At 35.4% G+C, this 16,182-nt stretch overlaps 1 protein-coding gene and 1 long non-coding RNA gene across 4 annotated transcripts in view; both read left to right on the plus strand.

Moving 5' to 3' along the window:
• The window catches only part of LOC143211118 (acyl-CoA Delta-9 desaturase-like), a 285,417-nt gene that overhangs the window by 228,318 nt on the left and 40,917 nt on the right, over nucleotides 1-16,182 (plus strand). Inside the window, exon 1 of one of the 3 annotated variants that reach the window (XM_076428576.1) lies at nucleotides 13,589-13,986. The exons of the other annotated variants lie outside the window; for them this stretch is intronic. The gene's annotated coding sequence lies outside the window, so the exon portion shown is untranslated. Of the gene's footprint in view, nucleotides 1-13,588; nucleotides 13,987-16,182 lie in introns of those variants that run through there. 3 annotated transcript variants of the gene reach the window in all.
• On the plus strand, nucleotides 6,279-7,551 carry LOC143211655 (uncharacterized). The gene is made up of 3 exons (XR_013009498.1): nucleotides 6,279-6,409; nucleotides 6,476-6,544; nucleotides 7,158-7,551. It is a non-coding gene; the product is annotated as an uncharacterized LOC143211655 (long non-coding RNA).

The raw sequence follows: 16,182 nt of genomic DNA on the forward strand, positions 1-16,182 counted from the left end.
AATAGAAACTAAATTGAATGTCATTTCTTCCCGTAATGATTTTAATATAGAAAGAGAAATTATATATTGATCTCTTCAATTTTTAAAATTTCTTAAAAATATTGAGTTTCGTATACTCAATTTTGCTATAAATACATAAAAATCCGCAGTCTAATGATGAAATTGGTAACTCCAGTAATTATACAATTTACACAACTACTTCTTTATCTAATATATTTTCCCAATAAGAAAGTGCAACTAAAATAACAGATTTCAAGAAGTAGATTCTTTTTACTATGTTGCTAGCCGCGTTGACCTAGGTCGGCGTCATTGTGACGTCTGTATTTTTAACAATTTTAACCCTTCTGACCCGACAGAGGTACGCCGTTTGCCCCCTCGCACGGCCGACGCACGGCCGGCTATTATTTGATTTTCAATATCTCTGTGTCACTGTCACTATCACTATCTGTATCACTACTAATTGTAAGTCAAGGGAACATATTCAGATGAGAAAATCCGATTTTGATCAAACTTATATGAGCTATAGTTCTTCGAAAAATATTTGACACGTGTTTTTTTTTTATCGGCAACCATCCACTTTGAATGGGTGAAAACAGCCCTACCTAACACCTTTTATGGCCATTGATTTAAAAAGTAACGGCCAAGTTTGAATTATTTAGCCCTTCATGCATCTCTTTAAAAATTAAATAGCGTTCTTTTAAACTAATTTTTACAAACGCTTTTTTCAGTATTGCAATAGGTATTTCTAAGCTAACGAATTTGACCGTATTGTGTTTGATCTCACAACTTTTTACGGCCATAAGAACTTGGCTCCTGTTTACAGAATGTTTTTGTTGGGATTTCATCACTTTTTGTTGAAATTTCATCAATTATCAAGTTTATGGTTATTATTACTTTTATCCCTGATTCGTTAAATCCTAAACATTTTTTATCTTTAAGGTGGACATTAGGTAAATTAATAAATGAATGTTCGTTTTACTACCTATGTATACCTACTTGAAACTTTGTCCCGAAAAATCTAAACAACGCGCAACGCAGCGACGATCAAAGAAAAAAAATTCTTTTACAATCTGCAAGACAAAATCCAAATTCAATGTATCGAAGAGTAACACCCTGCCATGCCGGCGACGCACAGTGGTCTGAGTCAGTCTGAGAGCGGCAGGAAACGGCAAAAACCCTAGGAAAGCTTTATTTCGGGGAAAATCTCGACAAAAAATGTTTGTAACCGGTCTTGGTCACGAAAAATAATAAATACATTAAAAAATAAGTAATAAATTAATAATAAATAATAAATTTTACACTTAAATTGTGAATATAAAATAAATTTAAAATGAAACTAGAGGGTTATTGTTGCTCGCTCGCTTTGCGAGCTCGCGGATAGGACTGCTCTTCCGAAAGGGTTAGTGGTACGCATGGCTAGTAGTACCTATAGCTATTAATGTTTTTTTTTTTATTTGGTGTGTGACTCTCCACGAGCCACACAAAGAACTTCCTGATTCGTTAGTTGCAGTATATTATTATCATTATTAAGTGTACGTTTTAAGGAGATTATACGTTTTCAGGGAAATTCAATAGTTTTCTACTTATCAAAATGTTTGCTATATGGAGCATTAAACCAACATCGTATGCTCGTTGCTCGCTTGGTTCCTTGTTATAGCATACTAATGTTGCAAAATAAATTGTCTTAATTAGTTTTTCGCAAACGATACAACTCCTCATTATCCGGGTTTGCAGTATTGATCTTGGTTTTCTTCGATACTGTTAATTTAAATTGTCCCAAAATATGTAAACCGCGCTCAATTTTGAAACTCTGCTCAGTGCTACATACAACATTTGTAAAGTTCGCCTTTCTGATTTTTTAAAATCCAAACATACTTTCTCGTATGTTTGTCCCTGACTTTTATGAATCGTAATCGCTTCAGCAGGAACCACTGGAAATTGACTACGTGTGATTTGATATTTTTCCTCACTCGACATATTTACTTGATTCGATATTTTTATTATTGGTGTAAAATTTTGATCAATATTTGCATTTTTCATATAATCACGATAACGAGTTCTTACTTTCACTCCTACTCTGGCCAATTGAAAATCTAACCACAATATAGACGGAATTTTAGTATTTTCTTGAAAAGTAATAAATTTTAATATTCCGCATGTGTGTGTGCTCCATTAACCAATCCGTTTTCAACATCAATGTTATTAATAATTATCATATAGTTTATATTAATTTTCAATTTAATCTCAGTTAATAATTCGTTTTGAACTGATTGTTTTTTTAAAGATTGTAAAATAAGTTTTTTTTTGTACTTTCATCGATGTTCATTGAAAATGTATTCTTGGGAGTAGAGATGATTAAATCACTCTTGCATTGGGATAATTTTCGATTATTGTAAGCGGAAACATTAGCATAAGGTACAAAAAAAAGTGTTTTTTTAATTAAAAAAATTTTTTTTTGATTTTGAAAAAATGAAAAAAAAAATTTTTAGTGTAATTACGTTTGTTTCTTCGGTGGAAACTTTCCGTTCTCTTGTATAAATTGCATTGTTGAATGAACTTCTTTCGAAAAAACTAAAAAACTACTTGACCAAAATGGACCAAAATCTAATCAGCTCTAAGTTACAGCGGGGCACATCGATTGCATCATTCATCATCCTGATCGCGTTGTTACTTTTTCTGAAAACGTTAACGAAAAATTTGATTACATAGAAACGGCCATACGCGCGCGCGCGCGCGCACACACACACACACACACATACGAACATTTTGCTGAAAATAGTCTAAAATGACTGCAATGACCATGAAACGTGAAGATCTGCTAAAAAATCAATTTTCGATTTTCGGGGTCATTACAATAACTTCCCTATAAAATCGGGAAGTTAATATAATTCAATTTAAATTAAAGATAATAAAAAATGATTCCTCTCCATATAAAATAACTACTTAATTTAAAAAACAATAATTTCATGTCAATTAAAATAAAATGAAATAATTTCATGGAAATTTATTATGTACAGTATACAGGTAAGGTTTATTTACATTTTGGTCACGAAAAATAGTAAATAAATTAAAAAATAATTAATAAAATAATAATAAATAATACCTTTTACACTTGTTTTTACATACAGTGGGTAACGGGTTCGCACAGGTTCTTTCAATAGTATGCATTGTGAGAATTGTTAACACGATTTTTCAAATATTTCCGATGATCTGACAAAAAATTTTTCAAACGAAAGTTTATCAGTGTTCACTTTTCTACAAACTTTAATACAAAAAATTAAAAAAAAATCTCTTTTTGTATAAAAAATGAAGGTCATCTCAATTTTTTAAATATTAACATATATTTTTTGACCATGAAACGTGGAGATCTGCTAAAAAATCGATTTTCGATTTTCGGGGTCATTACAATAACTTCCCTATAAAATCGGGAAGTTAATTAAATATTAACATATATTTTGTACTTCATAATATTTTAACTGGTATCAAAACGAATCCAATGACCTATAATAATATAACATTAAACCTTCAAATAACGCTACAATAGTTTTGTCAACGTTCGGAACGTCAAGTGTTCCAGAAAGCGGAGCGTTCTTTGACGCGTTCCCACCGACATTTCATGAGATAAAACCCAAAGCCGCAGGTTACCGCTGATGAACTTTGCATTTATTGTTTACTTAGACATCTACAAACGTTATTTTTCCATTGGCACCTTGGCGCAGTTTGGCGCAAGAGAGATATCGTCTTTCAAACTTCATTAACGTTGCTCTTTTCCCCGTTTAATAGCATTATCTGCAAAACTACTCGAAAAAATTAAAAATAAACATTTTTTGCGATTTACTCCGGGTCTTCGTACTTGAAGGAAGTCAGAAAAGAAAACATTATTTACATTACTATTTTTACAGGCTCATACGGTTTCTTCAAACATGCGCTTGAATTTATGCTGAAAACTAGGTATGCTTAGCTTGGCCTACTTTAAGACGTTCTACAACAAATTGAATTTGGATTTTGAACTGATTCATCCTAGAAATGTTTGAATTTACTCACCTACTAGTCAAAAATATAATAAAAAATTTGGTTTTTTAAGAAACTTGAAAATATGGAGTTTTTGCCGCTTTCAGACCACTGTGCGACGCGACGTTCGGATCCATTTGGCCGATTTACCCCCCGCCGCTATAGACGATGCTCGGTGCAGTTTCTTTTGTTTACGTTAGAGCGATTGTTTTTTTCATCAGTATTTGTTGCTACTTCGAAGCCAATGAAACGTATATGCTTATGTAGGTACTTTGGGATTATCCCGTCGACCTCTCAAGAATTAGTTAGGATTAGGTGGTGTGGGCGGAGACAGAGATGGGCAGTATCTAAATACAAAATTATTCAAATAAGTTCTAGATAAAATAACCTGTATCTTTTGCCTTTTATTCGAAGTCGATTGCAGCGCCACAATGTATCTGTAACTTCATCTGTCGAGCGCTGCGGTTTGGAGAGAGTTTATTCATCTGTCTCTCCGACGATTTTCTGGTTATCTTCGACTTTTATTTGAGAGTCGAATACAGCGCCATGATGTATCTTACGGTTGTATCTGTCGTTAACTTGCTTGCAGAGTTATCCGTCAGATTTTATTCGAAGAAATAGATTCGTAATCATAAGGATTATTCGAATCCCCAGATGTCGCGCGAGATTTATCCGTCATCTTTTATTCGTTATTTGAAGCTCGATTTAGCCAGACGATTTATTTGGCGCTTGTATTTGTGACGAGTAACTGGAAGAGATGAAAATCACATGTATCTTTATTTGATTTCAAATAACTGAGATCTTGATGCGACGTTGCCACGTCGTAATACATATGTAATGTAATACGTGGAACGTATTTACATTTACAGTGACTTTCATTATTATTCCATATTCGGACACTCTAATAAGGACTATAACAATTGTTTAAACAAAGACATTTGTATTATTTAAACGATTGGTTAAACAAACAATTTTTATTATTTACCCAATGTTTAAACAAATAGAGTTTCATTATTTGGACGATTGTTTAAACAAGTACATTTGTATTATTTAAACGATTGTTTAATCAAACAAATTTTTATTATTTAAACACATGTTTAAACAAATAGATTTTCATTATTTGGACGATTGTTTAAACAAATACATTTTATTATTTAAACAGATGTTTAAACAAATAACTGTTTATTATTTAAGCAATTGTTTAAACAAATAAATTTTTATTAAAAATATATATATAAATATTTATATTTTTTTATTTTGTACATACTTATATATATATATATATATATATATATATATATATATTATAACTATATATTAATTTGTGTAGTGGACATGGTGCGTTGGAAAGAGGGACTTTCCGGGCGCGGAAATTCCATCCTTCTCAAGTGCGCACGTTGGACGGTTGCGTTGAGGGTTCGGTCGTAAAAGTGACGATTGTCAGAACCCTGACCCAACCGTTGCAATGTCCTTGGCAACGACGATTTTTGAATTGTTTTGGGGAAGGAAACTTTCTTGTAAGGAATATCGAAATTGCGAATGTCGAGAGCGGGCAGCGTGCGGCTCGACAGCGCGACGCGTACCCTTCAGGTAAAAACCCAGTGCACATTTGGGGGTGCAGGTAGAAAACACGCTGGCAACAAGGTGTCCTTAAGACTAGAGTTTACCTGAGCGGGCACTCTTCCAGTGACGCTCGGAGTGTCAAGTACTGAAAGATTCTCTTAATAAATCGCACCTTTGCGGACGGCTTCACCGTCGATCGTTGTATCATTTACCGCCCACACCTTTAACCTAGCGAATAGTCTAGTTAGTAGGCTATTATCTTACATTCTCCTTACTCTTGAGGAACGGAGAATTCCACCCCTTATTTTAACGGTTTTTCCCACGTTGCTAATCCTCCCACCAAAAAAGATTTTTACCAGTGGACAGAAAGCTTGTGGCACTCGTTGAGAATACATCGCTCTAGGGTTGTCCGCGCGGCGTTATAATATGTATATCTCTGTACTTTGTTAGTACGCGAGTTATTAACGTTCATAAACTAGTTTTCTCGTTATTATTATATCTTGTTTTATGTTGTTATTTTTACATGTTATTGTTTCTATAAATATTTATATTCGTTGTCTGTTAAATCACGCGAAACATATTTGTTGGACGCTGAATTACCCCCTAAAAATTTATGTATATGTATATCGGGGACCGTACAAATAAGCTTACGCGACAGGTGAGCGACCGTCGCGTTGCATCGCCGTGAGTTTACGTGTAGTAAAGTTAGTTTAGCACATGCTTGTGCACGTGTTTGTAATAGAGTATTCCAATTAATAAAAAGCGTGTGTAAGTGATTCGGTAATTTCAGCCACCTGTCACGCGATTGTGTTGGTGAAATTTGTCACTGTCACAGGTAAGTTTTTATTTTATTGATATGATATAATTTCCATTATTTGTAACAATATGTTGACATTTTCAGGTAACCTGTCAATTCCTGATTTCCGATGACTTGGTATTGTGTTGGTGAAACTTGTCACTGTCATTTCAGGTAAGTTTTTATTTTATATTTATTTTCAGACATTGAAACATTACTGACAAAAGGAAAATTCAAAAATATTATTAGGTTGGAGAGAAAATTCTAGCGTATTTTCACTTTAACACTAATCCTACCAACAGCAGTCAAGATGACCAGTTCCAGATTTTTTATTTTACAATTAGAAAAGTAATAATACTGATTTCATAAGAAACAATTGTATACATAGATATCTTTAGTAGTGCACATATTACAATAGGAGCCGTACAAAGTCTAAATAAAATCAATCTTATCATTTTTATAAGGGAACATGTGTGTACCAGTTACTTTTGAGGCTCGGTAGGTTTAGCGTTAAAGAAAAAATTTGATTCAATTTATAAAAATACATGTTTAATATTATTCAATTATATAATTTTCATTATTTGTTACAATATGTTGTCATTTCTCAGATAACCTGTCAATTCCTGTTTTCCCATGACTCGCTAGTTAACATGTGTTTTTGATTTACAAGCAAAATTACCTGTTTATTTAAAATACGACATAGCTTTCCCTCCAACCTAATATATTCATGCTAAAAATGTTCCCGTTTATTGGACAATGCTTTTCACCAAGAAATTCTAATTTTTAGATGCAGCGAAGATATCCAAAACATCAGTTCATCGGAAAGAAAATAGTGTTTCCATACAGATGTGGCTTACATTAGCGGAGGACCATGGAAAGAAACAAAACAGTTTCAAGAGATTTTTAATAATAAAATTTAAAATTTATATTTTATAATTATAATATATAAATAAATATATTGTTATAAATATACATATACATATAGATAAGTATATTGTTACAAATATATTGTTATGTATTACTGTATACATATATTAGTGTTATACGTATATGCGCGATTGTATTGTATTATACTATGTACCTAATATGTTTGTAATAAATGAAATTTTGATTCAATTTAAATTTTAAATTAAAATTAAATTTAAATATCCTATAAACGTCCTGTAAATGTCTTGTTAACACTTTACCTACCGGAAGCCTATTAATAGGATTTTCAATCATTGTGCTGTACCAAAAGAAAGCATAGAAATTTTCTTTTACATTGCAATCTTAAATGAAAGTATTATAATAGATGACGATATTGTGGGTGACTTGTTAGTTCTCAATAAAAATTGCTGTTGCCATTGAAGGTTCCATTAAAAAGTGTTTAGCCATATGTCATAGATTTCTTAAAATTATGCAATAATCTCCGGTTGGTAATGTGTTAACGTTCTGAATATGTCCAGCCGTACATCCAAATAACGTCTGTATGTCCCCAGATACGTTAAACGATTGTTTATAAACAGTTAAATTTTTATTATTTGATATTTATTATTTAAACAATTTTCGTCATGTACAACAAACAAATATAAACAATTATCATGTTATTTGACGAGAAAATATTGTTTTAAATATTACTGACAAATAAACCGAATTACTTTATTAATAACATATTATTTCTTTCTTTTACCAATTCCTTCCCTTACTTATGACTTATATCCCAAGTAGCCACAAGTAGCCACGTATGTCCCTAAAACGTACGCAGAATGGACGTAGGACGTTTGGACGTGAACCGTACGTTTTAGGGACGTACGTGGCTACTTGGGATGTATTTAGTTAAATGCATCTATATGGTGTGAGGTACAAAATTAAATATTGACAATACTTCACAACTTTGACAATATTTCGTACATAACCGTGGTAACGTTTAACCTTCAAAAATAAGAAATTTTAGGAGCCTACAAGCTCCCCTTGTTCTATGAGCTCCACAGATTTAAACCGTTCATTTGTACATTTAGTATTAGGATTTGGCAACGTCGCATCAAGATGTATTTGAAATCAAATAAAAATAACGAATAACGATACATGTGATTTCATCTCTGAGAAATACTCGTCACGAATGAAAAAATTGAATAAATCATCTTGCTACGTCGAGCTTTGAATAAATCTGAAGGTTAAGATGAAATCGTCCCATTGAAATCTCACAGATACATTTCCAATAGCCAAAATCTGACGGATACAACCGCAAGATACATGGTGGCGCTGCTTCGACTCTCAAATAATTGTGAAAGATAAACTGAAAATTCTCACGCTGTATCTTACGGATAGTGCCTCTTGAATAACTTCTCGCCGCTAGAGGCGTTGAATACGCATACGCAGTTACTTCGAGCTCAGATAACCGACAGATGTCAAATGAAATTTTTTGGAGAGTATCTTACAGATAACTTTTTTTAAAGATAACTTTCATTTATCTTTTATTTGAAAATTTTAGATAAATTTTTGCCCATCTCTGGGCGGAGAGGGCCGGCCGCCAGGCCTGCCCGACCACGCATGCGAAAATACAGTTTGGCGAAAATGGTCAAAACGGGATAATCCCAAGGTACCCTTATGTATATGTTATTATGCTGCTATGTGTTCTATCCTACGTACCTATTTCGTAATGTTCTTTTTCAACCCTTTAAGGTGTGCAATTTCAAACTTTGATAATTATTCCTTTAAATGTTTGTTATGGTGGACCCATGTACCAAATTTCAAGCTTGTAGGACAATGGGAAGTACCCAAAAGGTTTTGATGATTTGTCAGTCAGTCAGTCAGTCAGTCAGTGACAAATTTAACGATTTTTGAGGTCCTATATCTCGGAACCTACTAATGTTGGAAGATTAATGTTTTGCCAATATTAAGACATGATAGCATTTAACAACTGTACGAAATTACATATCTCCACCTGCCACCAGTGCCGAGTTATAAGCCTCTAAAAAACGGCCAAGTTGTTTCGTGTAAAAGGAGGTAGTGCAAGAACTTGGCTGGTGCACTACCGTGCACCTAGATAAGAGCTGGTGGCAAAATGCCGCACACTGCAGTTTTACCGTGGTTATTTATAGCATTTGAGAAGGAAACGAATATTTTCAAAAATTTCTATTGGTTATCAGGGTGAATGAGGGGGAAATGTAAAGTAGTCTTAAGAATGTACATATAAATATAGGCACTTTGCTTTGTGTGCTATAGTTTTTCTGCATTACGGTTTCAGTTGTGTAGGATTTCGTTATCAAAGTAACGTGCATATTAAGAACAAATAACAAATAATTTCTGGCAATATAATCAAGGTAAACATCCGATAATTATATTATTTTTACTTTTCTCGATTGTTTATTTTTAGATACGTTTTTACAAACATGAAGGTCAATCCGATGAACATTATCTAGAGCAGGCCTGGCCAACCCAAATGGTTTCACGGGCCACTTTGATGACGCGTAACGTTACAGCGGGCCGAACTTTAGGTAAACATGCTTTTAAAAAATGTAATACAAATACAAAATGAATAAAACTTTATTGTTATACTATGATTCAATATAATTAACTCTCGAGGCTTAATGAATGAGATATTAGTTTATCCTTTCTTTCACTTAATTTTGGTAAATCTATATTTATGTTCGACGTTGCACATCTTTTGTTAGCTGGTTCTCTAAATTGGTATCAGTTAATGAAGCACGTGATGAACTCTGTAAATTTCATCTTCGAAAAAAATGTTTCACAAACATATGTGGATCCAATAGCAGTTACAACTTACAACTCGTTGTGCAAAATATCTTAAGTTGTGTGGAATATCTCTCGGATGTAATATAAGTATTGTAAAAAAAAAATTAAATTTTGATGTGGACGCAAAAATTTGTTTCGTTTCATTGTTGCACTGTAACTCAATTATATCAAAGATATCAAATATAGAACTGGAGTTCATAGTCGCACTTGCGCATTATAACAATGACACTTCGTTTATTTAATATTTTTTGTATACATACAACAAAAAACAAAAGTTTCAATAGAAATATTGCGGGCCACATGAGGTTCCACGATTAACATGCAAACAAACAGAATCTCGCGGAATTCAGGCAAAGCCATTCAGAAATTGCACGCCTATCCATTTAAGGCTTTCACGCCGCAACCTCCGGCTGTCATCCATAGTAATAATTCTTTTCCATTGATTAAAATCTACATATCTCTTCGAAACGAAGGAAGACTTCTAGAATAACATACTTACCAGTGTACACCGAGTTTTCTTCGGAGGCATGCAGAATTTTTGTCCATGAACTTCGAAGCTTCACGGAGACGATATAAACGTTTCCGGCTGTTTTCTATATGTCCACAACATATTATGTATTCACATATAATTTCCCTAAGTGCGCAAAGCTTTTACATAAGGCATCTGTGTGACATTGTAGCTCGATGTTTATTGAAACAGTGAAGGGCGACTTCCGCTCATTATCTAAAGAAATGAAATATTTATGAGAGCTCCGGGAGTAATAATAAAGCGAATTCGGTGATGCTAACAATGTCGCTCCTTCTACATGAAACCAATGAGAATGCAAAGCAGGAGGCTTGAATAAGCTTGAGTAAGAAGTCCGGATAACAGTGCGCAGTTGTTACGGTTGATCTAGCTCATTTGTAAATTACAAATCAAATATAATAGGATAAATGTACCTACATATTATTGCGGGTGTACGTTTTACTGCGGAATTCTTTTCCCAATGAGATTAACCCCTTGCTGTAGCTTTGTCTTTACAGTCACAGTCAGTCCATGCCGAATCGATCACTTTTTGCAGACACCATCGCCGATTTTGTTCTAACTGAAATATGTTGTAGTCCATGCGAAATTAGGGGGGGTTTAAGTCATCATTTTGCCGGTTTCGAATTTTTTTAGAAATGGCAGACCGTCAAAGTTTTCAATTTTTGCCCATTTTGGCGAAAACGGGCCTCACTTACGAATTTTTATCTCAAGAACGGTTTGTCCGATTGAGCTAAATTTTTTTTTGTTTTATTCGGAAAGGATTGGGCTATTACAAAATAATCTTTTCAACCTCGACAATCAACTTTATAATGTCGAAAAATTTAAACAAATTCTTCTTTTGCGTTTTTTTTTATGATGGGGCGGAGTGATTTAAATTTTGAAAAAACTATGGTTATACTCCTTGAAGTTTCCCCTTTAAAATGAGCCCTTGAACAAGATGTTATCTTTAAAATTGGCGTCACAATGAGCTGGTATAGGACGCCGTGTACCTCCGTTTCAGGTAGAGAAACGTCTTTATTCGAATAGAAGTTTCAGGGCCGTAGCCGGACCCCAAGGAGGGGCCCGGATCCTGTTTCCTGCCGTAGGTTTGCGCAGATTCCTCGAGAGGAGGAGCTCGGAGAGCCTACCCAGATCCATAGCTCGTGCCGAAACACCCAGGGGAGTACTGAGCCCGGGTTAGCGAACCTGGAGGCGTAGACGAGGGAATGTGGACGGGAGATGAACAGTCTAGGGTGGACCTTAGTTATACTTGGTGAAAATTATTATGTCGAATTTTTTTCGGGACACCCTCTAGAATTGTGACACTTGACGCAAAAGTAATGTGTGCAAAATTTGAAATTGATCGGATAACGGGAAGTGCTGCCGCATCGACTTTGAAAATTTTTTAATTTTGTAACTCGACTTTCTCCACTGTAGTATATCATTAGTATATATTTTTATATATAGTTGAATTTGTCTTTTTACGCACTATAATAATGTAGAAACAAAATATAGCATTAATTTAAAAAAAAAATTCGTGACCTCGAAATCTCAAAAATTAACTTTTCAAAAAAAATTTTTTTTTTGCATTATATTTAATTTAATAAACAATACAACTTTTGTCTAAGAAATTTTTTAATATTTTTATAAATATACATTATACATATAATACAGTACATTATACATAAAATAATTTATTTATCTCGTAATGACTTTTTTGATACATCTGGATATCGTTTCCTATTTTCGGAAATAATTTGTAAAATATATTGTTTCTCCTCTTCATTTTATGATAATAACTGATTATAGTCTTGAATAAGCTTAATACCGCATTCTTCAGTGTCATTAACAACTTTTAAGTTTTGTACAATGTTTAGTCCAAAATCCTCGTCATCTTCCCATGAATCGGGATCTTTTTTAAAAAATTCTATAGGAATTGAAAATCTTTCAAAAAATCGTAGTGTTTTGTGGGAAATAAAATGTTCAATTCCTTTACCAGCATAGTTTTTTAAGTCTTCACGAGTTATTTCATATTTCTTACATGATTCGTCGGTTTCAATGTTATCAGATTCATCGACTTTATTGGTAAGTGCCTCTACCATTCGTAATTTTGTATTCTTCTCCACGGTTTTGTATATACACAATATTGTATACCGTTCTACTGACGAAAAAATAAGTTCTATCGCATTAAAAAAATTTTGTAACCATTTATGGTATTTATCAACAGAAGCGGTAGCCTTAGCAGTTTTTGATAAAACCGTGGAGAAGAATACAAAACGATTGCTGGAGGCACTTACCACTGAAGTCGACGAATCTGATAACATTGAAACCGACGAATCATGTAAGAAATATGAAATAACTCGTGAAGACTTAAAAACTATGCTGGTAAAGGAATTGAACATTTTATTTCCCACAAAACACTACGATTTTTTGAAAGATTTTCAATTCCTATAGAATTTTTTAAAAAAGATCCCGATTCATGGGAAGATGACGAGGATTTTGGACTAAACATTGTACAAAACTTAGAGGAGAAACAATATATTTTACAAATTATTTCCGAAAATAGGAAACAATATCCAGATGTATCAAAAAAAGTCATTACGAGATAAATTATTTTATGTATAATACATGTATGTATAATGTATATTTATAAAAATATTTAAAAATTTCTTAGACAAAAGTTGTATTGTTTATTAAATTAAATATACTGCAAATAAAAAATTTTTTTTGAAAAGTCAATTTTTGAGATTTCGAGGTCACGAATTGTTTTTTTAAATTAATGCTACATTTTGTTTCTACATTATTATAGTGCGTAAAAAGACAAATTCAACTATATATAAAAATATATACTAATGATATACTACATTGGAGAAAGTCGAGTTACAAAATTAAAAAATTTTCAAAGTCGATGCGGCAGCACTTCCCGTTATCCGATCGATTTCAAATTTTGCACACATTATTTTTGCGTCAAGTGTCACAATTCTAGGGGGTGTCCCGAAAAAAATTCGAAAGTCGAACAATAACGTCCACCCTAATGAACACCTCTCGAACCCATCACCGCTTCGCCCGGATAAAGAATTGGAGGTCCACTGCCGGAACGGCTCACGTCAACCCCTTCACGAGAGGCAGCGCACTTCTTTTTGCCGGTAACGCGGGATTTGTCCCCGCCGCGAAAACATACGCGATAGGCCAGAGTGTCGCGCTGAAGGAAATAGTTGAGGGAGTAGGGGGACGCCTCGCTTCCGTGTTCCCGAGAGAACCGACTTTGGGTCATTGTGTCGTTGGCTGTAGCCCTAATTAGACGTTATATTATTGCGTAACAACCAAAGTAATTTTGTAACTGCCGTAACCAAGGAACGTCCATCGTTGCCGTTTGGTAAGTGCTGGTCAGGCCATAATATTTTATTTTGTGACCAATTCGTGTTCGCTCGGGGGCGTTTGGCGGATTCTGTTTTCACGTCGCGATACAAGACCGCGTGCTTTGCCGGAGTACCGCGAGGGACGCGAGGCCATCGGTCGACACTCGAACGAGTCGGTATTTAACGAGAATCTGGTCGAACAGCGGGGGGCCGCGGGATCAAAATTTTGCTTGTCCGTCGTCGGGTTTGTAACGCGAAGTCGCGGATTCTCGGGGGACTCGTGTCGGAGTCGATTTTCGTGAGATTGACTAGCGAAGCTCGAGACGTTCCCCGGTGGAAGGACGCTTCGTTCCTTCGACCAGCCAAGTATTAGAATCGCGAATTCCACCGGAGCGCGGCCGACTAGTGCCCCAAAGGCTGTTGTAAATTACGCGACAATCTTGTAACTGCTGGGCTCGACGCGAACGCTTAGAAATACGAGAAAGATACGCACGAGCGGCCGAATACCTGCCGCCTTGTTATTGTAATCGCGCCTGCTGATTAAGATGGTCGAAACTGCCCTTCGAGCTTTTTCCATGGCTATTGAACCATTCGAAGCTGACCAAGAAAACCTCTCTGAGTAAAGTTTCAGCCCTCTAGCTTGCCCGTGAGGGTAGTTACACGGTAAGATAGATTTTGCGCTTTCCGGCGCATTTTCCGGTCTCAAATGCGTTCTAAAATTCTGAATAAAATGTGACACTTTTCGGATCCTAAGGCGCATTTTTGAGAATTTTTTCAAATTTTTTTGTGCGAACTGTGGTCGTAAAAAATGAAAAACCTCAAGAACATCAAAAAAATATTTTTTTCTAAAAAATTATGAAAACGTGCTATTCTACTGTTTGGTTACCTGATAAAGTACTGTAACAGGCAGTGTCGTCAATTTTTTCAGATTTTTTGTTCTGCTGCATCATTGTCAAAAACAATAAAAACCGAATTTTTTCGACGTTTTTGCTGTGAGGAGGAAAGTTACACTTGTTGGCTTTATCGTGGGCGTTTATTAAGTAATTGTCATTAAAAAATGTGATTTGAGAGAAAGAAAAAATTGTATTCTGTGCGATATACATATACCTGAATGTTCGCAACGCTTACAATTCTGGGGTTCGAATCCTATCGATAGCAGTTTGTTTTCCATACGTCAAACTTTATTTTTTCAATTTCTTATTATGTATATGGTTTATTCATATGAGTTTAACGATATTTTTTTAATGTTTTAAAAATATTTAAGTAACATTTTTAAGTAAAACACATACAAAGATTATTTGACTGCTGCCGGTTTCTACGAAGTATGTATTGCCGGTTTTTCTGGTATTATTTTCCTGCGAGAAACCTTCCCGCCGCGGGGAATGCACTGTCACGTTAACCCTTTTTCGGCGAGCGGTTCGACTCGCGAAAGCCGGTTAACTTCGGGCCTTGTAGGCACTGAGACCAGGCCGCGTGCAGGCCGAGTACACGCGGTCCGCCCGAGACAAAAGAGGGCTCGAAGATTCGACGATTCTCTCACGAAAACGAAAAGTTCGGGCGCCAGGCACCGCAAAGATGCCACACGATACGCGGAACTATTCTCGAGCTCGGAGAAGCCGAGATCGAGAGTCGAATCTTCGAGATACGCGGATCGAAAGTGACGTCGCGACTAGGTCAGATGGTTCGAACACGGAAAAACTAGAACAGCCCTCTCGGCAGGACGGATCTCACAGGGAATCGAATAATTCGACTACGATATAGTCTCGAGCTGTTTATGCGTCGTAAGGATTACAAAATCTGCGGCCACGTGGCCACGACCCGAGAGCCCGCGCTCTCCATGCAGAATAGCGAGTAGATGGTCTTTCGCAGCGCGGTTGTCCTACAGTTCTCCCCCGCGACGATATCGCTAGAATTTATCGCCGTTTCTTTCGTGACAGGACTTCGGAAACGAGAGGCGCAGATGATCGGCGAACTGCGAGACTGCCGCGATGACTTCCGCGCGTGATTCGCCCCGACGCGTACGCTAACGATTACGCGATTGAACGTCGACGAAAACAATACGATGTTCGGCGAGAAACACAGAATTCGAGAAACACGAAGATATCGAAGAGATTGCTCTCACGAAACGCGCCTCCTCTGAGGACACTCTCACGCACGCAATTCGAAAAGGAAAACTCTCTCGAAATGACCCGAAAATCTCAAAGCATTCCCGA

Source organism: Lasioglossum baleicum, chromosome 8 (genome assembly GCF_051020765.1).
Source record: "Lasioglossum baleicum chromosome 8, iyLasBale1, whole genome shotgun sequence".
NCBI lineage: Eukaryota > Metazoa > Arthropoda > Insecta > Hymenoptera > Halictidae > Lasioglossum > Lasioglossum baleicum.